This window comes from Diabrotica virgifera, chromosome 2, assembly GCF_917563875.1.
Source record: "Diabrotica virgifera virgifera chromosome 2, PGI_DIABVI_V3a".
NCBI classification, from domain to species: domain Eukaryota; kingdom Metazoa; phylum Arthropoda; class Insecta; order Coleoptera; family Chrysomelidae; genus Diabrotica; species Diabrotica virgifera.
The window spans coordinates 48,289,555-48,316,893 of record NC_065444.1 but is presented as its reverse complement, the minus strand read 5'-3'; positions in this window follow the sequence as shown (position 1 = coordinate 48,316,893).

The following is a 27,339-nucleotide window of genomic DNA, read 5'->3' as shown; positions in this document are numbered from 1 at the left end:
AGACCTAGAACCTTATCAAAAACAATATATTTGAAACTGACTAGATGGGAGCAGAAGATACTCAGAAGAATATATGGAGGTACAAAAGATGGGCATATCTGGAGGAGAAGAACAAATAATGAAATAATTCAAATTAATGGACAACAAAAAATTTCGAATATTGTGAAAATTCAACGACTAAGATGGCTCGGAGACGTAGCTACAATCTACAATGCATGAAGGAAGAGTTCCCAAAGATTTAATAAATACTGAAGCTGTAACAAAAAGGAAAAGAGGAGGACCACGACGAAAATGGATGAAATCGGTAAAAGAAGACTTGGGATGGTTAGGAATACAAAAATTAAAAATCTAGCACAGGTGAGGAACAAATGTTATAGAACCTTGTAAGCTCAATGCAAATTTTGGACCTAGACATTTGTCTAACCATTGAAGCATCTGCAAATAAAAGCCAAAATTACATCTTCTGGGAATAAGTTAATCCCATTTGTATCAGTTGAAACGAGTTCGTTCTTCGCATAATTAAATATAATTACGCAAAAGCCGACAGCAGACTTTTTGAAGATAAGGACCGATTCCGAATTTGTCTTTGACAAGTTTGGCTGCCATAATCAATTTTGCAAGGTGGAGGTCGCACCATTTACCATCGACCAGTTGAAACCGAAAATGAAAAATTGGATGAAGGTGCCACCTTTTTGGAAAAATTCCTTTCATAACTCTGATATTAATCATCAAGATACCAGAAATTTAAAAATATTTCTGAAATTCGTTAGTTAGTGTATAATTTATTAAGAAATTAAATAAATAGTGTGTGTAGTTGTATGTACTTTCTTTTATATAAATAAAATTTTGTGTTATTTAAACATAATATAGGTACCCAAAGAGAACGAGAAGTCAATGTAAAACTCCACCGAAATATTATAATGATGAGGGTGGACAATTAATAGGAGGAATAGATGAAAAGCTGAGCAGATGGGCCAAATATTTTAAAAGTGTATTAAATACCTTCTTCTTCTTCGTCTAGCCATTCACGTCCACATCTGAACATAAGCCTCTTCAAGTCTTCCTTTCCATTGTTTTTTGTTGTACGCTACTTGTAGCCAATTTGTCCCGGCAGTCTGCCTCTGGGTCTTTTGTGTTGGTATGGTGTCCAGGTTAGAATTGTTCTGTGCCTGTGCCATTTGTTTAAATCGCTCCTAGATACATGTCCAGCGTATTTCCATTTCAATTTTAATGATTTTTGTACCACATCGGTGACTTTGGTTTTCTGTCTTATCCATGTGTTTGTTTTCCTGTCCTTAAGTGATATGCCTAGCATTGCTCTTTCCATCGCGTGTTGAGTGACTCTGAGTATGTTCATATTCTTTTTTGTGTTTGTCCATGTTTGTGCCGCATATGTTAATATCGGAATAATGCATGCATCAAAAACTGTAGATCTAAGATGTAGTTGAATTTGCTGATTTGCTGATTTGCTGATTTGTAGTTACCAAACTGAAGAAATAAAAAGAAGAAGAAAGTTCAACTGATTTGCTGATTAAACACCTATATGAAGAACAATACAATACCTTCAAATGGGGCAGCCACTAGAACAAAAATTAAAATGTAGTAACAATGATAGGATACCAACAAAAGGAGAAATAATATACATAATAGAGAGCTTAAAAAATAATAGAGCACCCAGTGAAAATGACATAGCAAAGTTCTTAAAGGAACGTGGTCAAAGTCTACAGGAAGAAATCACTGAGTAATACGTGAAATATGGACTAACGAGCAAATACCAAAACAGTGGAGAGAAGCCTTACAATGTCTAATACACAAAAAAGGAAATGTTACGGAATGTAAAAACCACAAGGATATAGCATTACAAGACACAACGTATAAGGTAATAGAACAAATTTCTACAATTAAACGGATCCTGGCTAGCTGGTTAGCTCAGATTCATATAAATTCAATATCTCACTAAACATATTGTTTATTGATGTTCGACCAGCATATGACACAGTAAACAGACATAAATTGATTGACACATTACAATATTTTGACTTTCCGGATAAAATAATACGATTAACTAAACCCCTTCTAAATAAACCCAAAAGTAAAGTTAAGATAGAAGGTTATGTCTCCGACAGCTTTAACATCACTGGATGCCTACGACAAGGTAACCCCTGTCCACTGTATTTCTCAACCTCAACCTAATTTTGGAAATCATTTTAAGGGAACGGCTCTATTATTAAGCAATATCCACACTAAAGGCTCAATATATCACCACAGATATCAACGTGGACGACGTTGTTCTAATAACAAGAAGACCAACAAAATTAAGAGAAATTTTTAAAAGATTAAGTAAATGAGGAGAAGATAAAATATATGGAGAAGAGTGGAAATAATGAACAGTTAGGGCAGTTTTGGAAAGTATTTGCCCTAGACAAGGAATATAACTTTGAGATAGTTGGACAGATCGATTATTTGGGAGTAACGTTAACAAATAGAAATGAAGAGACTTAAGAAATCGAAAAAAGAAAGGCTAAAGGTAGTAAAAGTGCTGGAATTCCAAAAAAGATACTGAGATCAAAGAAAATATCCAGAGGAGCAAAAAAAAGAATACATATAACGGTTATCTGAACAACGGTGTTTGACGCTATCGAGACCTGGATCTTAAGCAAAACCATATACATAACTGAAACTAGATAGAAACTAGATAGAAAATAATGGATAGATGCGAGCGGAAGATACTCAGAAGAATATATGGAGGTATAAAAGATGGCATAGCTGAACATAGATGGCATAGCATTTGTTCATAGAAGAACAAATAATAAAATATGCACATGTATAGTCAACAAAAAACATTGCGAAAGTTCAAAGACTAAGATGGCTACGATGCAGGAAGGAAGAGTTCCCAAAGAATTAATAAATACCGAAGCTCGCACAAAAAGGAATAGAGGACGAGCACGAAGAAAGTGGAAGGAATCGGTAAAATAATATATGTATATTATATATCTATATTGTCTAGCCATTGAAAAATTTTCGAATAAAAGCCAAAATTACATCTTCTGGGAATAAGTTAAACCCATTTGTATCAGTTGAAACGAGTTAGAATTCTTCGCATAATTACATAAAATTACGCAAAAGCCGACTTTTTGAAGATAAGGACCGAGTCCGAATTTGTCTTTGACAAGTTTGGCTGCCACAATCAATTTTGCATGTTGGAGGTTGCAATCATTTATCACCGGCCAGTTTGAAAACCGAAAATGAAAAATGGGATGAAGGTGCCACCTTTTTGGAAAGATTCCTCTCAAAACTCCTATATTAGTCATCAAGTTACCAGAAATCCTAAAACATGTCAGAAATTTCTGAGTTAGTACATATATAATTTATTAAGAAATTAAATAAATAGTTTGTTTAGTTTTAATTTGTTTAATATAAATCAAATATTGTGTTCTTTAACCATACTATTTAAACATCAAAAAACCGAAACTTTGTATTCATTGGTATTGTGAAAGCATATGATAGGGTTCCTTGAAATACTCCAAATAATTTCAAGGTTCCAAGATTCCAAGGTTCCAAGGTTGTTTCTAAAAACAAAATTTTCGAAATTTTCCAAAATCTCTTACACAATGCATATCTGCAACACACAACACAACCATGGACATTATTAAAAATTTAATTTTCAGCAATCACATCCACGATACACAATACATAAATAAATTAACACAAAATAACAAACAAAAACAACAAGAATTTGATTCACCTAGGGCACTGACATCATTTTCAAATAATTTTTTCAACCACTCATTGCTTTGCACTAGTGTTGCCCAAAATCGGTCTTGGTCTTGTAGTCTTGGTCTTGTTCTTGCGTTTTAGCAAGACCAAGACCAAGACCAAGACTGCCTTATTTTAGCAAGACCAAGACCAAGACTGACCCTGCAAGATTTGAGCAAGAACAAGACTAAGCCTGCGAGACTCTTGCGTCTTGCAGTTAGGATTGAGTGTTGTCTTATGGAATAATACAGCGTGTAACAAAAATACAGGTCATAAATTTAATCACATACTCTGGGACCAAAAATAGTTTGATTGAACCTAACTTACTTTAGTACAAATGTGCACATAAATAAAGTTACAGCCCTTTGAAGTTACAAAATGAAAATCGATTTTTTCCAATATATCGAAAACTATTGGAGATTTTTTATTGAAAATGAACATGTGGTATTCTTATGGCAGTAGTATTTTAAGAAAAAATTATAGGGAAATTTAGACAACCAATAAAAATTTTATGGGGGTTTTGTTCCTTTAAACCCCCCCCCCCCAAACTTTTATGTACGTTCCAATTTAATTATTATTGTAGTACCATTAGTTAAACACAAGTACAATTGTACAAGTACAATTATGGAGACTTGATAATAATAGGAAAATTTATTTATGATTTACGTTTTTAGGTATATTTTGAACCATATTAAAAACGAAGCCACATCTCGATAAAAGGTGCCTTATCGAAAAAATACAAAGAAGCAAAAAAGTTTTAAAAACACTGCGTTTAACTAATGGTATCGCAGTAATACTTAATTGGAACGTACACAACCATTTTAGGCTATTGATTATATTCAAAATAAGATAGCTAAAAGGAACTACAACGTTAACGGGGTTTTATTATTTCATATGGTCAATGGACATCTATATATGAAAAAACCGCGGAGTGCTACCATTTAAAGGGGTGCGTTTTTGAGAAATGGGTGAATTAGTCCCTGGGCACAGGTTACATTAGGGTGAGTTCTATGCACTTTTGGTATAAACATACCTACATAAAAATTGTTCCTGGTTAAATTTCCTATCTAAATATCTCTTTTTAAAGTCAATGATACTTTTTTTTACAAAAATATATTCAAAAGAAAAAGCACAAAGAAACCCAAAAGAAAGAAATTTTGTTTTTTGTCCCATAACTTTTGTCCACGAGGATATAGGTATAGATATTGCTTTAGAGAAAAAAAATCTACATATTTCTTCTTTGAAATGTTGTGTAGTAGAGGTAATTAGGATTTATAGTTTTCGAAATATGATTTTTCAAAGTTCGCCACTCACAGCAATTTTGGGCAATTCTCCTTGTAATTTCGCAAATATTGTTCTGTAACTTTTTTCCACGTAACTTTAGGTATATGAAATGGTAACTTTATAATTAAATATATACACGTAATAGAAATAGAAATCAATTAGCTTTAAAATGGTCTACTGTCTAACGTTGTACGACTTTTTTTTAAAGAGATTATGGTTTTTCAAACTTTTATACTTTTAACGATTTTTACAATATAATATAAAAATAAAATTATATTATTATATGATATATTGTATATTATATAATATTATATTATATATAGTATATATAATATAATATTATATTATATAATATATAATACCTAATATAAAAAAAATATTATTTTTTACATTTTTTACGATTATTTTTGAAATTTCTCATTATAACTTTTTTTCTTCTACATTTAGGTATATATTATATTATATAATAAAAAAAGCTTATTTTGTTTACTTTAAAATTTTGATTTACAAAAAATTCGAGGATTATTTTTGAATAAGATATTATTTTTCAAAATGTAATAAGTACTTGCAACGATTTTTGATTTTAGGATTATTTTTTAAATTTCTCATTATAACTTTTTTTTTTCTTCTACATGAATATACTATATATTGCTGAATAAAGAGGGCTTACTTTCTGTTCTTTAAAATGGTGTATCATCTATATTTAAATACTGGAAACCGAGTGATTCTTTGATATTTTTTTACCTGTATTATTTAAAATTATTTCTTTTACAAAAATTACATAAACATTAGTCTTAGAAAACATCACTTTAGTTAAAATTATTTAAACGTTGACATTTAAAAAATTTCAAAATCAAAGTCCATCTCTTCGTTAGCATTAGCTTCAATATCTTCCTCTGACACCTCAGTTATCTTAGAGTCCCACAATTAGTACCCATGCACATGCACCCTTTGCAGAATATTGAAAAACTAATTCCTATCTTCCTACAACCGCAGTTTTTTGTACATCCTTTGGTACATTTACATGCTATTTTTTCAAGAAAAGCTTGTGGTGCAGGAGCTTTGACAGTAAATATTGGAATTAATCCATATTTTGAAGTTTGCCCGGCCGAGTCAAGTGGATCCAAAGTATTACCTATAAAAAATAAGATTCAATCATATCATAACACACAATCACATAAAAAAGTTATAAGGAGAAATTTAAAAAATAATCCTAAAATCAAAGATCGTTGCAAGTACTTATTACATTTTGAAAAAGCATATCTTATTCAAAAATAATCCTAGAATTTTTTATAATACACCATTTTAAAGTAAACAGAATAAGCTTTCTTTTTTATTATATAATATATACCTAAATGTAGAAGAAAAAAAGTTATAATGGGAAATTTAAAAAATAATCGTAAAAAATATAAAAACTTGTTAAAAGTTTAAAATCTTGAAAAAGATAACCTCTTTAAAAGAAGTCGTACAACATTATACAGTAGAACATTTTAAAGGTAATTGACTTCTATTCCTCTTACATGTACCATTGCATATGCCTAAAGTTGCGTAGAAAAAATTACAGAAAAATATTTGCGAAATAACAAGGAAAATTGCCCAAAATTGCTGTGAGTGGCGAACTTTGAAAAATCATATTGCGAAAACTGTAAATCCTAACGACCTCTACTAAGCATCATTTTAAAGAGAAAATATGTAAGTTTTTTTTCTGTGAAGCAATGTCTATACCTATAGCTCCGTGGACAAAAGTTATGGGACAAAAAACAAAATTTCTTTCTTTTGGGTTTCTTTGGGCTTTTTCTTTTGAATATATTTTTGTAAAAAAAAGTATCTTTGACTTTAAAAAGTTATATTTAGATAGTAAATTTAACCAGGTACAATTTTTGTGTAGACGTGTTTGTACCAAAAGTGCATAGAACTCACCCTAATGTAACCTGTGCCCAGGGACTAATTCACCCATTTCTCAAAAACGCACCCCTTTAAATGGTAGCACTAAGCGGTTTTTTCATATATAGAGATTCATTGACCATATGAAGTAATAAAACCCCGTTAACGTTGTAGTTCCTTTCTATAGAACATAATCAATAGCCTATTTGGGAGGTGTAAAGGAACAAAACCCCCATAAAATCTCTATGTAAACATATTAGAAAAGAAGCCGCAACTCGATAAAAACTGCCGTGTCGAAAAAATACTAAGAACCAAAAAAGTTTTAAAAATATTGAATTTAACTAATAGTATCACAATAATAATTTAATTGGAACGTACACAAAAGTTTGGGTGGGTTTAAGGGAACAAAACCCCCATAACATTTTTATGGGGTGCACAAATTTCACTATAATTTTTCTTTAAGATATTCCTGCCATAAAAATGCCACATGTCCATTTTCAATAAAAAAATCTCTAATAGTTTTCGATATATTTGAAAAAATCGATTTTCATTTTGTAACTTCAATGGGCTGTAACTTTTTTTATGTGCATATTTGTACTAAGGTAAGTTAGGTTCATTCGAACTATTTTTGGTCCCAGAATAGGTGATTTAATTTATGACCTGTATTTTTGTTACACCCTGTATATTAGTTCGGGTATATGCTTAGAGACTATGAGATACAAAAAAATATGTAACAAAAATTTGGAAAATTGGATTTATCCGCATTACGAACAATACGATAAACATATATAACGAATTAAAATATTCATATAAGAACACTCTTATTTATTGGATACGTACTCAGAGGTCATAATAAATTATTATACAATGTAAAAATAAAATATTTGATTCTTTCCTAATATCAGACGACGCCTTCGCTCCGAAATTAATTACAATTGAGTAATTGTCTAGATTTTGAGAATAGCCTTTCATAAAATAATCTTCTTGTGTTGTCTGACACCGACACGACAGTATAATAATATCGCATTGAAACTTTTAAAGAAGTATGTCGCCTAAGGTGATAAAAATATAAAACGAATAGCATATCCAGTGTTACGGACAACCACTCAATTGTTTTTCCTTATCCATATCGTAAAGACTAAACGTCCTACGTATAAACTGTTTGCAGGGTGTGCAATTAGATATTAGATCAATCGGCCAAACAAAATTTTTTACTGAAAAAGCACTAGATAAGATAATGCATGGCTACCCTGTATAGTCCATTCACGCACGGTAAAATGTTACAAAACCTTCAAATTTCAAAAAAAAGAGATATTATTATATAAAAAGAGATATTGGCCGATCTGTGACTTTGCCCTGGGGATGAGTTTCACCCCTTCTTGGGGGGTTAAAAAACAAAGTTTCAAAATAAGTCAAGGTTGAATAAACGGACTAATTCTAAGCAACTTTTGTTCTATTTTATTCATCTACAAATAAACCAAGTCAATACTTTTCGAGCTATTTTCGACTGAATATGTTCATTTTTCAACACAGAAAAAACACGTTTTTCGACGGTTTTTGCGCAAATGACTCAAAAAGTAAGTATTCTATTGAAAAAAATATTCTAAGCAAAAATATATCTTATAAAAAATTGAAATAAAATTATGTATTTAATGGTAGGGGAGCCCAAGCGGGGATTTTTGCAGTTACTGGAGCGCGTCAGATTATCACATGGGGAGAAACCTTTTGTACCCTGTAAATGCACCTCTACCATATATTGGCTTTTAATACAGGGGAATTCATTAAGGGAGGCCCGAAAAAAATATATATCCTTAGAAAAACTCAAAATCGTCAGATTAAGATAAGGTAAGTTAAGTATGTACATGCAAAACAGTGTATATTTAAAAAATCTGACGATTAAGGAAATGGGCGAGTCCCAAATTTGACAAAAAAGCGAATATTTCGCGAAATGAATGTCAGATCGAAAAATTAAAAAATACGTTCAATATTTTTCAAAAATCTATCGAATGATACTAAACACGACCACCCACGGAGAGGGGTGGAGGGTAAAATTTAAATTGTAAATGCGAACCTCACGATATTTCGCGAAATGAATATCAGATCGAAAAACGGAAATTACACGTATTCAATATTTTTGAAAAATCTATCGAATGACAAATGACACCAAACACGGCCCCTGCGGAGGTGGGGTGGGGAGTACTTTAAAATTTTAAATAGTATCCCCATTTTTTATTGCAGATTTGGATTCTTTACGTAAAAATAAATTGGAACGCAAAAATTGGAAATGGAAAATTAATTTAAAAAAGTGGATAAAAGGGGAATTTTTTCAAAAGAGGATTCTTTACCGCGCAGTAATGCTAGTTTGTAACTGGCCCAACATCCGCCAAGTTTACTCCTCTGTTATGAAATTTTGACACTACTGGCATTTCATAGGTTAATTAAGTTATATCGGCGATTTTTGTGTTTTCTGTGCTATTCCTTTAATTTTTAGATTTTTAGTCTACTTTTATATAAAAAACAGTAGTTGTTTTTGGGACCCTTTAGCGACGTATTAGTATAATATAATATGTATGGATTACGGTCGAAGGCCGATATGGTGAACCAAAAAAGAAGATGTACAGACTGACTCCCGTGGGACATGGTAGATAGCCCAGTTAGTTAGAGCATAGGCAGGGATAGTTTAAATCGTGGGTTCAAACCCACCTAATGTGAGTTGTTTATTAATAAATAGCAACATGCTAGTGGGTAACTGCGAGACTTGCAAGACTCTTGCTGCAAGACCAAGACCAAGACCAAGACTGGGAGTGCAATACCAAGACGAAGACCAAGACCAGGTGTACTGGTGCAAGACCAAGACCAAGACTGTCCAAGTCTCGTCTTGGTCTTGCATTTGGGCAACACTACTTTGCACGGACACGCGCCAACTCGTAACTTTTAATGACAAACATTTTCAAATCAAAATGTACACCGGCCAAGTCGTAACTTTTCTATTACCTGACCTACCAACTCGAAACTTTCTTCAGGTCAATTCGAAACCATTGATTAAATCTAATACCTTATGTTTTTATCAAGTAATTGTAAATTCAATATATTTAGATGTTTAGTAATATTTAGATGTTTAGCAATGATAAATTATTTAAATCCATCTGATAATTTAAAAGCAAAGAGATTTTCCAGATGTTTATTTCAAGTCTAAAAGATTATACCTTTATTTAGTTACGAATTCACCAGTAGTTGATTGGTTACCGAAAAATTACCTAAGGGTCAGAGTTACCAATTGACCTGTAATTAGGATGGGGGATTAAAATAGTTCCGAATTCACCGGGACACCGGGAAAAAATCATTTTATAAATTGTTCCCAGAATTTTTCTGAATATTTTCTTTACTTTTTTTTTTGAAAACGATTTACGCGGTGGAAATCGAAACGTCAAAGATTGGTTAATTAAAAATGTAATTTTCATTACACCAATAATTGTGGCTCTTCTTCTTTTTTAAGTGCCGTCTCCCAATCGGGAGTTGGATTGGATATCATCATCACTATCTCTGCTCTATCTAGCGCTGCTCTGAAGAGTTCTATAGAACTGCATTTAAATCAGCCTCTTAAATTCTTCAACCATGGCACTCTCCGTCTTCCTATACCCCTTCCTTCTCTTGTCTTTTCCTGTATTATCAGCCTTAGCATTTCACATCACTGTCCCTCATTACGTGCCCCAGATATTATAATTTTCTTATTTTTATTGTGTTTATTTTGCATTCCTTGAAAATTTTTCGAAAAATTTCGTATATTTCAAAAATATGACGATTTGAGCGGGGCATAAGGAAATGGGTGAGTCACAAATTTTCACAAGAAAAAAGCGTCTATTTCGCGAAATGAACGACAGATCGAAAACTAAAAAATACGTGCTCAATATTTTTCAAAAATCTATCGAATGATATCAAACACGACCCCCACGGAGAGGGGTTGGGGGTAAATTTAAAATTTTAAATATGAACCCCGCAATATTTCGCGAAATGAACATCAGATCGAAAACTGAAAAATACACGTATTCAATATGTTTGAAAAATCTATCGAATTACACTAAACGCAACCCTCCACTCAGGTGGGCGGGGGGTTACTTTAAAATCTTAAATAGGAGCACCCATTTTTTATTGCAGATTTGGATTCCTTACGTAAAAATAAGTAAATTTTATTCGAGACATTTTTTCGAATTATGGATAGATGACGCTATAATCAGAAAAAAACGATTGTTGTAAATGGAAAATTGAATTAAAAAATGGAAAGTCTCCACTTTATGGAAAACTTAACTTATTTTGGTTTTAGGAACTAATCTTGACAACCTAATAGGTCCCCATAACGCTCGAGTGACTGCAAATTTAGCATACTTTCCTCCCCTCCTATCATGTATTTAGCCTTTTTTACATTCAATTTTAGTCCATATTTTTCACAGTAATGCTTTGTTCAGTAGTAATTGGAGTTGTTCAGCAGAGCTTGCCATAATCACGGTGTCATCTGCATTTATCTTTTTTTTTAATAGGTCTTCCGTTAATTATTACATATTCCTTCACAATGAGATAGTAATGTTTGTTGAAAAATGGCTTCACTATATAAATTTAATAGTAACGGAGACATAATATATCTTAATTAGAGATTGCAATTGCTGGGTCCAGCATCCAGCAATCCAGCTGGACCCAGCGCTTTTTTTACATGCTGGATCCAGCAAACCGTGATGTATCCAGCAACGCGGATCCGCTAACATGTCAAATTTGAAATAAGTTATTTAACTTCTTCATTAGCCTCTTTATTCAAAGCCGTGAGTTGGCAACTTGCCATTCTATATGAATCGCGCTAGCAGTAGCTCAGTATGCTAGAAAGTTTCTACAGCCTAAAAGTTTGCATCGATAATGCGTTGATAGACATTGATTCTGCCATAATATTCTTTGCTGGGGAGTGGTCAATAATCAAAGAGTTGATTGCAACCCTTTAACCGGTGAAACTGGCTGTAGAAGCTCTTTGCAGAAGAGAGCCCACTTTAATAACGGTCGACACAACCATGAAAATTGTCTTAGACAAACTAAATAGCCAGGACTCTAGCCTTAGTGCCCATCCATCGGAAGCATTACGCAACAGAATAGCGGAACGGTGCCACTCTGAAATTACAGGTACATTAGTGTACTTACAAAATCCAAAAAGTATGACGAAGGACTAAACAATCCTGGTTATTTCCCCAGGCCGAAAAAGAATGCAATGCGACAAGAGATGAAAAATTTGTTGAGTCGTAGAAATAAACAAGTGATTCCAGTGCAAGAGGACATAATGGAAGAATATGAGTCTACCACCCCGAACCTGTGAATTTTAATTTGGAATAAGAACTTGAGATTGAATTGAAACGAGAAAGAGAAAATTTTATAACCAAAAAAACTAGTCCTCTAAAAGATTACGAAAAGATTTTGGAAAAGGAAACGATCGTTTATGAGACAGAAGGAGTGAAAGGCGATCATTAGTCCAAGGTCTATGACTATTTGATGACCTTAAAACCGACCAGCATAGAGGCCGAATAAGGGCTTTCTCCGCAACCGGCTGTATAGGTGCAGTTCTGTGCGAAGTAGGTTAGACGATAGATAAAATATGCTTTTTAAAGTCTCACTTCCAAAAAAAGTAAATAATTCATGTTTTTGTTGTTTAGAAATTTAGAATAAAAACAAAAAAGAATCATTAAAATCGTGTTTTTATTGTGATTCCACAATTTGCTGGATCCGCGCTGGATCCAGCTGGATTTAGGCCAATCTTGCAAAAATCCAGCTGGATTGAAAATGCTGCTGGATTGCAATCCCTAATCCCAATAGACATTTTCCAAAAGGAATATTCTTTTATTTTACTTAAGAGAAAGGTATAAAAAATATAAAAGTACCTAATACGCATAAATAGCATGTAATTAATTAGACTTCTCTAGTTTTATTATAGAAATTGTATTTTTGTAATATAATATTTCTTCTTTCTTGACTCTATAACTTTAAGAGAATCTTGGCCGCGTTTGCTAATTTCCTCCACTCTTCTGGTATTGCGCAATACTATCCCATTGTTGTACTACCATCTTACTTAGATCACTTGTGACTGCATCCTTCCATCTTTTTGTTGGACGACTAAATGACCTACCATCGGGCCTCTTCCAGAATGTTGTATTTAGTAGTCTTTTATCATTCGATCTAAGTACATGCCCTGCCCATCTTATTCGATGTGCCTCGATGTTTCGTACTAGATTTTCAGCTAAATAGAGTGCTTGGAGTTCCTGGTTATGCCTTCGTCGCCACTCTCCTGTTATCTCGTCTCTACAAGGTCGTCTGGAAGATCTTCCATTCTAAGACCAATAATATTATTGTTTCAAGCCGATTCAGTGTCCACGCCTTCCTTCCATACGTTATTATGGGGCGAATTCAGGCGCGGATCTAGAAATTCATAATAGGGGGGGGCCAGACTAACCTCAATCAAATATTATATTTTCCAGATTTAGCCATACGACTCACACTTACTCTAAGGATAAAATACACTATGTAATCCCAGATACTTACGGTATCAAAAGGATTGATAGACAATTCACGACTATTAATCTCACTGGTCGTTCTTTGCCATAAAGATTAACCATTCTACCATCAATGGGTAGGTACGCATGGATTATCTAGTAAAATACAATTTTTTATATCTTTATTGTATCGCAAATTTGAAACGTGACTTTTTATGAGATAAGGTTTATACCCAGTGTAATATATTTGCATTTTAAAATATCATTTTTGTTATTATTTGAATTGAGAAAAATATTTCCGTTGTTTATGGTTCTACCGGTACCCAAGCAAATGCGCCTGCAGATTATTTTTCAGAGAAGGGTGTTTTATTAGATTTTATGGCTTCTTTCAATTCTTTGGAAGCGGTTGTCGTGTAATTTAGTGTTGTACTGATGACGTAAAGTTTAGAGTTAACAGAAAAAAATAATAAATAATAAAAAAATACTTATAGACTAAATACAATAGGGGGGTCCATGGACCCGTTGACCCCCCCACCCATGTATCCGCGCCTGGGCGTATAATTTTATATACTTTTGCTTTGGCTGCCTTTAGGAGCGATTTTGGGGAGCAATACGCTCTATTTTCCTGCCTCAATTCCAGCTGCTCATTTTTTGCATAACTGTTTTCGGCTTTTATCATTGCTCCAAAGTATTTGAAATCTTTGTCCAATTCTTTGTCTTGGAGTAAGTACTATGTATAGTGATGAGCGAGACTGGTCTTGGTCTTGCGGTCTTGGTCTTGGTCTTGCAGCAAGACCAAGACCAAGACCAAGACCAAGACCGCCTTTTGGTTGCAAGACCAAGACCAAGACCAAGCTTGCAAGAACAAGACCAAGACCAAGACCGAACCTTGCAAGACCACGCAAGACCAAGACCAACCTGCAAGACTCTTGCACGTTTTTGAGAAAAATTGTTTTTTATTATTTAACTTTATTTTTTAGTTCAATAATATATACTGACATTGTAAGAAACCTTAAACAATATCGAATTTTTAAAATACATAATATTTTGGTTATATGTACTTTTAAGTCGTTTTGATAAGTCAAACGGTTTGCATTTTCTCAACCTTCAAAGTGTCCATAAGGCAAGTTTTCAAACGGCGACAGTTCAAAGACAATTGAAATTACTTGTAAGACAAAAAAAATGTAATTATAGATAGGATAATCCATTAAGAAAAATGCAATTAAAAACGGTTTTTATGTACCAGTAGTTTTAGCTTTTTTGTCTAATAAAATTACTGACACTTATTTCAATTCTTTTCGCATAATCGAGGAAAAATGTAGGTCGTTAAATTTAAAATTAATACAAAAAATATCATAATAAATTTTGAAAAGGGATTCACAATGCTGTGAAAGAATTGTGGTCTGAATAAAAAATAACTGGTTGTCGATTGTAATGTGTCAAGCTTGGTATCGCAAAATCCAAAGTTCAGTTTCTGAATATAATGACAAAAATTCCGATACTGGGAAATTTTTAAAATTATTTTTTGGATTAATTTTTTACAATCAACGAAAGTTGGAAGTTGAATTATTTGTGAAAATCCCGGATGACAAACGCGTAAAGAAGTTTACTGATTTCATAGTTGAAAACTATTTGGAAGAATCTAGGTTTTCCCCAGAAAGGGCCAGTACTACAAATAGTATGTGCCGCACTTGAAATGCATGCGCATCATTTCAGTGTGTTTCAATTTTAAATTCTAGTTTTTACTACCCACATCCGAATATTTTCAACTTTTTAAATGTCATAATGGGTATTCAATCCAAAAATATGTGAAAATAAAAAGTGCGAATAACTCGTGTTACGAGAGCAATGTAGTTTAAATAAAATTAAAGAACTACAAAATAACAAATTACAGAATTAAACGTTTATAAATCCCCACTAGGTATAGTTATTATGTTATAGTATTAGGTCTATAAATAGTTATGGTAAATATGAACGTATTTACTAAATAGTATGTTTTAGTTAGTTTACAAAAAAAGTTAATTATATTAAATAATGATTAAATAGAGTAAAAAATATTTGATTTTTGTGTTCTCTTAAAAAAATTTAATTTATGTTCTTAAATTTGACCCTCGTAGGATAAATACTACAGTGTTCGAGTGAAAGGAGCAGATCATTATCTGTTAACAAACTATAAACCGTTTATCCCTTTTCGTAAAATCCGTGAATTGAAGGTCCCCTACCATTTGTGGCACTTAGGCCCATTTATACATACCTGGGCCGTGTCCGTTCCGGGTCAGTGCCGAGTCCGGGTATTTTTAATGCAATATTTACATACAACCGGGTTTTGGCAGTGTGCGTACCGGGCCGAATAAGAGAGGAAAACGTTATTACATATCTCTGTGTAAAAGATAGTTGAAAATATTTTGGCTTGGATAGAAGATCTCACCTCACAATATCTATTGCTTGTCTGTTTTCCAGCAGTCGCGGTCACAAAACAATAAAATCGTGTTTATACAAGTCCCTGCGATCCGTGTCATTTTCGCGCATCGCCAGTGCCGCCAGCAAAAATATCGGCTGGGATTAATTTCAGACCGGGCCCGGACGGGCCCCGTCCGGGAAACGCCAATGTATAAATATACTCATAAGAGTACATATTGTTTTTTTTTTGACCGGGCCCTGTCTTAACACGGAACGGACACGGCCCTGATATGTATAAATGGGCCTTAAGGGGCCCGATATTTTTAAGAAGCTCTTTTTCTTTAACATTTTATTAAAATACAGGGACAATAAACAATATTCCAGACTCAAGACGTGGTCTGAAGGCAGGCGGCAGGTATCGACAGAATGCAAAACACAACGTGACACAACCGAAGGTCGGCAATTGCAACAAGGGTTGTAAATGCAGATTTTTCCTACTGACAAACATTACCATTATAAAAATATACTCTAATCTCTTTATATAGAGAGAAATAATTAGGTCATTAGGTGAATGTATAATGGTAAAATTGGTATCCGTTTGAAACTACATTCTACATTCTGTTAAAATTTTAAAGCAAATAATAGAGTTTCATTCTTCACATCTTTATTTATTTCAATGTACATTTTATTCGAAATTGTTTGGTTCAAATTATTACTACCAAAAAAGCAAGACCAGCAAGACTCTTGCAGCAAGACCAAGACCAAGAACAAGACCGGCTAGTGCAAGACCAAGACCAAGACCAAGACTGCCTTTTAGCTGCAAGACCAAGACCAAGACCAAGCTTGCAAGAACAAGACCAAGACCAAGACTAGCCTGGTCTTGGTCTTGTTCTTGTTTTGCTCATCACTAACTATGTACTATACCACCACAACTAAAATGATATTTGATGAGATAAAAATGGCAAATAAATAATGATACGTAGCGTGAAATATTACAGTCTAACAAAACGTAATTAGACAATTATGTAAATTTCATTATCTAGTTTTTTCTTACAACCATTCCCTTTTTTCATTCATATTTGCACAATTTACTACAGGTGTTATTATCTTTCAACAAAAATACATACATACTCGTATACTACTCATTACATGGTATATCAGTTTGTATATTTATAGTTTTTAACAATTCTAATGAGGTGTAATCTTGGTGAACAGTCAATGTGTAGTAATCGTTGTAATTAGCTGCTATTTTGCTTCAGTTTTATGTTAAATCCTCACGTGTTGGTAGATTAACTGGTTCCGGTTTTTATCTGATACGAGAAATAAGGTCTTTCATAACTGGATAGAGATTATTTTTAAATAGAGAGCAATATATAAAAAAATCGTAAAATTAAAAATTAAAGTTTTTATGAAATGAAAAATAAAGTAAAGCAAATTTTTTGTTGTAAAAAAAGAATTTACAATAGAGAATCCACGTGAATACAACAGCATCACTATTTGTTTGTTTCTAACTACAAGTTTAATTGTCAGTGGATTGGACAAGGCTAAAAGAGATTTGCATTGCCCATTAGGGCATTTTTCTTTTTCTTGGTGATTTACCTTTTACTATTTTGACCACAGAGGTATCCACCATTCTGCTTATGTGGTTATTCCATTCTTTTTTCCATTTACTTGCCATTCGTGTATACACTGTACGTAACATTTTCTTCGAATGTCTTTACTCCTCTTCCGATCTCTTAGGGTATTTCGGGTAATTTTTCTCATTACTTGTTTCCACTAGTATTTGTGTTGTGGCTGTATCTGGTCTTGTTACTGATGCATATGTCATTATTGGTCTTACACTGACTCTATAAATTCTTGACTTTATCTCAATGTTAATATGTCGGTTTCGCCATAATATAGTGTTATTAAAACATATAACATCCTGTCAGTCTAGTATAAAGTATAACTAACGATGGTAACTGTGAAGCAGAAGTTTAGAGACGTATTGGTATTAGTGATGAGCGAGACTGGTCTTGGTCTTGCGGTCTTGGTCTTGGTCTTGCAGCAAGACCAAGACCAAGACCAAGACCAAGACCGCCTTTTGGTTGCAAGACCAAGACCAAGACCAAGCTTGCAAGAACAAGACCAAGACCAAGACCGAACCTTGCAAGACCACGCAAGACCAAGACCAACCTGCAAGACTCTTGCACTTTTTTGAGAAAAATTGGTTTTTATTATTTAACTTTATTTTTTTAGTTCAATAATATATACTGACATTGTACGAAACCTTAAACAATATCGAATTTTTAAAATACATAATATTTTGGTTATATTTTTAAGTCGTTTTGATTAAGTCAATCGGTTTGCATTTTTTCAACCTTCAAAGTGTCCAGAAGGCAAGTTTTCAAACGGCGAGAGTTCAAGGACAATTGAAATTACTTGTAAGACAAAAAAATATAATTATAGATAGGGTAATCCATTTAAAAAAATGCAATTAAAACGGTTTTTATGTACCAGTAGTTTTCGCTTTTTTGTCTAATAAAAATACTGACACTTATTTCAATTCTTTTCGCATAATCGAGGAAAAATGTAGGTCGTTAAATTTAAAATGAATACAAAAAATATCATAATAGATTTTGAAAAGGGATTCACAATGCTGTGAAAGCATTGTGGCCTGAATAAAAAATAACTTGTTGTCGATTGTAATGTGTCAAGCTTGGTATCGCAAAATCCAAAGCTTAGGTTCGGTTTCTGAATATAATGACAAAAACTCCGATACTGGGAAATTTTTAAAATTATTTTTGGATTAATTTTTTACAATCAACAAAAGTTGGAAGTTGAATTATTTGTGAAAATCCCGGATGACAAACGTGTAAAGAATTTTACTGATTTCATAGTTGAAAACTATTTGGAAGAATCTAGGTTTTCCCCAGAAAGGGCCAGTACAAATAGTATGTGCCGCACTTGAAATGCATGCGCATCATTTCAGTGTGTTTTAAATTCTAGTTTTTACTACCCATATCCGAATATTTTCAACTTTTTAAATGTCATAATGGGTATGCAATCCAAAAATATGTGAAAATAAAAAGTGCGAATAACTCCTGTTACGAGAGCAATGTAGTTTAAATAAAATTAAAGAACTGCAAGATAACAAATTACAGAATTAAGCGTTTATAACTCCCCATTAGGTTTAGTTATTATGTTATAGTATTAGGTCTATAAATAGGTATGGTAAATATGTACGTATTTACTAAAAAGTATGTTTTAGTTAATTTATAAAAAAAGTTAATTTTATTAAATAATGATTAAATAGACTAAAAAATATTTGATTTTTGTGTTCTCTTAAAAAAATTAATTTATATTCTTAAATTTGACCCTCGTAGGATAAATACTACAGTGTTCGAGTGAAAGGAGCAGATCATTATCTGTTAACAACTAGAAACCGTTTATCCCTTTTAGTAAAATCCGTGAATTGAAGGTCCCCGACCATTTGTGACACCTTTAAGAAGCTCTTTTTCTTTAACATTTTATTAAAATACAGAGGCAATAAACAATAATCCAGACTCAAGACGTGGTCTGAAGGCAGGCGGCAGGTATCGACAGCATACAAAACACAACGTGACACAACCGAAGGCAGGCAATTGCAACAAGGGTTGTAAATGCAAGTTTTTCCTACTGATAAACATTATCATTATAAAAATATACTCTAATCTCTTTAGAGAGAAATAATTAGGTCATTAGGTGAATGTATAATGTTAAAATTGGTATCCGTTTGAAACTACATTCTACATTCTGTTAAAATTTTAAAGCAAAAAATATAGTTTCATTCTTCACATCTTTATTTATTTCAATCTACATTTTATTCAAAATTTTTTTGGTTCAAATTATTACTACCAAAAAAGCAAGACCAGCAAGACTCTTGCAGCAAGACCAAGACCAAGAACAAGACCGGCTAGTGCAAGACCAAGACCAAGACCAAGACTGCCTTTTAGCTGCAAGACCAAGACCAAGACCAAGCTTGCAAGAACAAGACCAAGACCAAGACTAGCCTGGTCTTGGTCTTGTTCTTGTTTTGCTCATCACTAATTGGTATTGCAAAAAATGCGATGCGTCGACTAACTAAAGTTTGAGAAGACATATCTATCTCTCAAAATATCAAGATGAGACTGGTGAATGCTGTTGTATTCTCAATATTTCTATACGGGGCAGAGACTTGGATTCTTCGCGCCCGCGAGCGCCAAAAAAATTTATACTTTTGAGATGTGGTGCTGGAAAAGAATGCTGCGCATACCTTGGACAGTTCATAGGACAAACGTTTCGATTCTAAACAAACTCACGATTAAGAAAGGCCGTCCACAATATGTCTGCAACGAATTCTGCAATTCTTTGGTCAACTAGTTCACAGAGGTGACGATAGTTTGGAGAGATTAATTGTTTCTGGAAAGGTTCCAGGCTCAAGGTCTTAAATAGGCTCATGAAAGAGGAGAAGGGACAGAAGAAAAAGTGATGAAAGTGTCTAAGAAAAATTTCCAAATATAGGGATAAGTAGCTGAAGAACGGCCGCTATGAGCCCATGAACTGAAGAAATTTCTTGTTCATACATCAGCTGACAAGCTGATAAAGTTGACAAAAGGACCATAGATATTTTCAAAATGGGTTGTCGTAAAATACATAAATAGTGATAATTTCTTGGATGTTCCGCAGTTCCGCAATAACAAATGGGACAGGTTAACAAAAAAAAACAAGGATTAAGATAACAAAACAACACTAATGGTAAAATGACGACTATCGATTAAAACCATATATTAATAGGTACGTATTAATTAATTTAATAGAAAAAAGCGATATATACAAAGCCTCGCAAATTTCTATCGGTTTTTCGCTATCGAGATGCAAAGTGGATAACATTAATAACTGGGTAAAAACATAAGAATATAATGGAATGACCACATAAGCCGAATGACAACAAATAAAGTAGTAAGGACAGCGACAGTGACAGCGAGATACTGTTCCCCAATAGGAAGACGATCAGTGAGAAGACCACGAAAACGATGGAACGACAACTTACTAGAGGCACATTGAAAAAACAGGCAGAGTCATGTCTGTACAAAAGGAAGAAGAGAAGAAGAAGAAGAAATTTGCCTTGCGTACAAACAGGTACAAAAATAAGAAGAGAAAAAGAAGTTACAGATAGAAGTTACAGAAAGTTATTTTTATTATTTTGAAATTACAGCATTCGTCAAAATAAGCAGTAGGTACTTACTATAATCAACAGTTCATTTAAAGTTTATTTATGTACCTAACTGACATGTTCAAAAGATGCAACATCATGGTGCAAACAATCTTCACAACGATTTTTGAGATCAAACATTATTTCAAACAGTGGTTGCCGTCGTCGAGGCAAATTGTATCTTTTGTCTGTCGTATACAGGGCCGCGCCAAGGCTTTCAAGCGCCCCGGGGCAAGTAATTTTAGGCGCCCCTTTCCCCCTCCCCTTGTAAGTAGTTTTTTGCAACTTAGTGAATAAGTCCATTTACTCACGGTTTTTGCTCCGGATTTTAAAGCACCGCTTGTATAGAAATGAAATTTGGCATAAGCGTAGCTAGCATGTCAAAGAAAAAAAGTGATATTGTGCCGATGTGTGCTTTTGCTCTGAGGGTGAGTTTTAACCCTTCTCGGGGGTGAAAAACTATACGTTTAAAATAAGTACGGAAATGGATAAACTGACTAATTTTAAGCCACTTTTGTTCTATAGAGTTTTTTCACTACTTTTCGATTATTTGCGAATGAATGTCCATTTTTCAACAAAAAAAAAACACGTTTTTCGCAAATAACTCAAAAAGTATTTTATCGAAAAAACATTCTTAGCAAAAATATAGCTCATAAAAAAATGAAAAAAAAAATGGTGTATGCATGAAATCAGTAGACCCAGATGAAGCAGAATTGTAGCTAATGAAAACTAGGTTCTTATTCGTCAAATTCCAAATCAAATACCTATTTCAACGAGAAATAAACAAAAAATGAAGCACTTTTCGGGGTAAACTAAGTTTCATCGGTTCAAAGTGCTTTTAACAAAAAATTGGTTTCAAAGTAATGTTTTTTTAAATAAATCTAATTTTTTTCCAAAAAAACTTAAAAATCATTAGTGATACCAAAAATCTCAAAGAGTAAAAAAAATGTACGTTTTGATTTTCTAAATATTTTGGATTTTTTGTTTTTCTGTAAGACAAAAATTGGTTAATCAGCGGTAAAAAAATATAAAACCGTGGAATTTTGAGAATCAACACCGATTTTAATGAAAATTTGGATTTAAGCTCGGTTGATCCTCTTCTTCAAAATCTACCCTATGCCGAACCGAGCTTCTGCCCTGGGGGTGAAAGCAACCCCATCTAGGGAATGAAAATTGAAAATAATTTTAATCAAAATAACTATGGAAGTCGTTAGATTGACCAATTCTAAGTAAATTTTGTTCTATAAATTATTTTTGCAAAGTTGATATTTTCCAAGTTATTAGCGATTGAAACTATGCATTTTTCATTGAAAAAACTCACGTTTTATGACCGTTTTTCATGAATAACTTATATTTTTTTTAATGACCTATGAAATATGTCGCTTGTTTTTCCAAAAAAATTTCACCACATTCGAGTTATTTGAGATTGAAGGTTCTCATAATTCGGTTCTAATAACTTTCAAAGTATCAACTTTCCAAAAAAATTTTATAGAATAAAATTTACTCAGAATTGGTCAATATATCGACTTCCATAGTTATTTTGATTAAAAATATTTTTAACCCCTAGACGGGGTTGTTTTCACCCCCAGGGTAAAAACCCGCTTTGGCGTAGGGTAGATTTTGACAAAGGTTAAAATCTACCCTACCCTGAAATCAAACTTGATTCTCAAAATTCCACGAGAAAATGTTGATTGGACAGATTGGACTATAAGATATGGCTGTTCAAAATTTGCATACTCTCGTGATTAGGGACTCGATCAAGCCGATAAGAGTTCGTACAATTATGGGATCAAAGTAATACTTACTGTCATTTTTATACCTACCTACGATTGGCAAGTTTTAAATTTTACAAGATAATAAAATATTACTAATATTTCTGGTAATTTCAGTATTGTAAATATTTTTTTCGGCTCCTACTGGCGCCTTTTGAATACGGCGCCGGGGGGCTTCGCCCCCCTTCGCCCTTATGGACGGCGCGGGCCTGGTCGTATAGTAGTCCAATATACACTGGCGGACGTTCTGACTTAAATATAACATTCTCGTCATGCCCCAAAATCAGACGGTGTAAGATCAGTTAAGCAAGAAGGGCATACAGAGACTTTCCCAAAGGATACGTCGATTTCAAACTTTTCGTGAAGTAAGGCGATGGAACCTAATGACATCATTTTGTCATTATGTTATTGCTGTTTGTTTTCAAATTGGTCAATTATTCATAAATTTTGTAAATTGAGCTATTATAATTAGACAAATTTATTTGATTATCACTGAACAATTGAGGTATAATTATAGGTGTTACTGTTTTAGTATACTTAGACAAAATGTCTAGTAAACAGATTAGCAGTTTGAAATAAAAGATGATATTCTACACTACAATATCAAAGAATATTTCACTTGACAAGTAATGTTGATCTTTATTGGCATTACCTTATCTTTAAAATTACTTACGGGCATAGGCGCAAAATTTCGGCTCCAGTGATTTTTAAATGCATTCATTTTTTTCGATCCTGAGAAAACTAATAATCATTTTTGAAAAGTTTAAACGCAGAATGAAAGATGCCGAAAGTTCCTTAGAATAAACAAAAAGTTTCTTTTGAATGAGATATCTAAAATTAAAAATCACACTAAATGTTCTCTTTTTCTACCCCTGTAACTTATTAAAATAAATATTATAGAAGTTTTCAGGGACGTTCGGCCTTCCGTAATAACGTAATCTTTCATTCTTAAAAAATACTTATTAGTTTCCTCAGGATTCGAAAAAAAAATAATGCATTTAAAATGCATTGGAGCCGAAATTTACCGCGCACACACCCCTAATACGCCTTTAAGAGACTGTAAATTTATCAGTTACTATTAAGAACAACATGATATCAAAAGAATACAAAGTGACAAAGTACCTACCTATAATATGCATTTTTAAAACTAAACAAAGTTTTTTACAGTCAATCCTACAACTCCATTTCCAAACGAAATTGCTGCTATATAATACCTACAGTAGGAAAAATGAAAGAATACCCATGAACGAACATATAAAACACGCTGTATTTTCCTGTCACCGTGTCATACAAAAAATTGGACAGCGCAAGTACATGTAATAATTATTATTACATGTACTTGCGCTGGGCAATTTTCTTTGTGACACGGTGACAGGAAAATACAGCGTGTTTTATATGTTCGTTCATGGGTATTCTTTCATTTTTCCGACTGTAGGTATATTTAACTGAGTTTTGATACCTACTGGAGCATCCACATCCAATCATAACAGAAAAATCGTAAAAAAATAGCCGAGATGAAATTGGATTTTCCTGCTGAGACTATGTAGATAATTTTTAGATTATTCTATTCTAAAGAAGATTTGGAAGATTATCAGGCGATGCAGATTGGACACATAAATAGAAATCGAAAGCTGTAATCAGGCGCGGATCCAAGGGGGGTCAATGGGGTCAATTGCCCCCTCCTTGAGACTTCGCCTGGTGTCGCCTTTTTTTAAAAAAAGAGATAATTACGATTGAAAATAAATAGTGAGTTTTGTGTCCTGTTGACAACTGAATAACGGAATGAAACAAAACAGAATTCCTTCTCCAAAGTACGTGTTCTCGGTCTTACTGTATGGTGTCGAGTCTTGGACTGTGAATAAAATCGATCTACTTACCTAAATCGCCTTGAGGCTTTCGAAATGTGGTTCTATAGAAGAATTTTAAAAATATCTTGGGTGAAGAAGATTCGAAACTCCACAATACTAGAACGTCTCAGCAAGACTACTGAGATTATAGAAGGCATCAAGAAGAGAAAAGTGGAGTATTTTGGACATGTAATGAGAAATTTCAAATATAGGTTGCTACAAAATATTATGCAAGTGAAAATAGAAGGCAAACGCAGTCCAGGACGAAAAAGCACTTCGTGGTTGATTTAGAGTGGCAGTGAATAAAATTAAGGTAGCTATGATAGTAACCAACGTTCTGAAAGGACATGGTACATGAAGAAAAATAAAGTAACAGCCCATACCGAAAAAGAATCCTGCGTACGCGAGTGACGAGAAAATTTTTATTTCATTGCCCCCTCCTTGCAAGGTTGCTGGATCCGCCGTTGGCTGTAATAATGAACTACTATAATGAGTAGGTAGGCTATAGTAATGGCAACGATACCAATTTGTAAAAACATTCATTTATTTCATATTGCTATACGGAGTAGAAACATGGACTCTCGGAATTACAAGTATGAAGGCCTTTGAGATGTGGGTTTTTCGAAGGATGCTGAAGATCTTTTGAACAGAGCACGTGACCAACAACGAGGTGCTGAGAAGAATAGGGACTGAGAGTCAACTCCTAAATATTGTAAAAAAAAACAGAACAACGAGTTATCTAAGACATATTTACAGAGGTGAAAGATACAACTTTTTACGACTCATAATGGAATGGAAAGTGGAAGGAAGAAGAGGTCCAGGAAGAAGAAAATGCGCCTGGCTAAAAAACGTAAGAGACTGGACAGGCATGGACACACATCCGCTACTGAGAACAGCTCAAGATAGAGAGCAATTTATAGCCAACCTTCAGTAATGGAGAAAGCACCCTAAGAAGAACAATAAATATAGTCCTACAGAAAATATTTCAAGTACCTATGTAGATTAATATGGTAAACAAAAAAGACAAATGTATGGTTCGGGGAATTAAAAAAACTCTCCAGTTACCAAATTCAAATTTTCAAAACATTTGTTCAATAAAGTAAGTACCTACCTACCAATTGTTCATTGTTCCTCTATAAGTCGATGATAATAATCAAAGAAAATAGTTCTATATAATTTTTGTCTGATTATTCTTGGTTTTTTGATCTGGTATTAATAAAACACTTTATTGCTGTTTGATATAAGTAGACCTGGATCCCACGTACCAAAAAAAAGTTGATTAATAGGAAGCTGAAAATTTGTTAATAGCTTAACGGTGTCTAGTCGGACAAACTTTGTTGAACGGGAACACTGGAACAGGGAAGTTTTACTTGTGGAATAGTTTAAACATTTGGAACGTCAGTTTACAAAAACGTCCCATGTATTTTGTCGGACGCAACATCCAATTGATTTGTTACCCTTTCATTAAACTCTCATGAAAAAATCTACTTTTTACTAACCAATATGATTCCTGTCATTTGACATGTTCTTCGTGTTCCACTCATTATAATGAAATGGTAACAAATTAATTGGAAGTTCTGTCCGACAAAATACATGGAACGCTTTCGTAGTCTGACGTACAAAATTTTTAACCTGTTCCACAATCAAAACTTTCTCTGTTCCAGTGTTCCCATACATCAAAGTTTGTCCGACTAGACATCATTAAGTTATTAACAAATTTTCAGCTTGCTGTTAATCAACTTTTTTTGGTAAGCGGGATCCAGGTCTAATAGGTAGCTGCGAATTGCTAGGTATTATCAATGAATACTTTATTATGTAAAACAATATTAGGTTTAAAACAAATGACAAACAGATTCCTTAGGGGGGTAGGCGCAAAATCTTGGTTCAATGGTATTTAAATGTATTCATTTTTTTTTCGAACCCTGAAAATACTAATTAGTATTTTTGAAAAATTTAAACGCAGAATGAAAGATTACATTATTACCGAGGGTCGAAAGTCCCTGAAAACTTCTATAATGGTTATTTTAATAAGTTACATAGGTGAAACAAAAAAGACAAAATTGAGTGTGATTTTTAATTTCAAATAATTCATTCAAAAGAAACTTTTTGTTTATTCTAAGGGACTTTCCGCCCTCGGTAATAATGTAATCTGTCATTCTGCGTTTAAATTTTTTCAAAAATATTTATGTATCAGTTTTCTCAGAATTAGAAAAAAATAGCATTGGACCAAGATTTTGCGCCTACCCCCTTAAGCACAATGGATTATCTGGTTTATTTCTATACAAGATATAACTTGGAAATACAATAAAATTAGGTAGGTACCTACATTTTTTTATAGAAGTAACTAAACCACAAGTCCCATTGTTTTTAAAGATTTCGTTATCCTGTATAATTTTAGTTTTATATACAACAGTTTAAACATGTAGGTTGACTCTAATTTATAGTTTATAATAAAATGATTATTGACAATGAAAAATGGTAATTCGTCGACACGTTGGAATAAGTAACTTACTGTTCATTGAAAAAGCAATAATAAAGGGTTGTATTAATACCAGACCAAAACAGACAAGGACAGAAAAAAAATTTATCTAAATTTCACGGTCAGATAATAACAAAAATATTATTGGCACATACTTAGTGGTAGTTAACAGAATAAAAATAAAAAA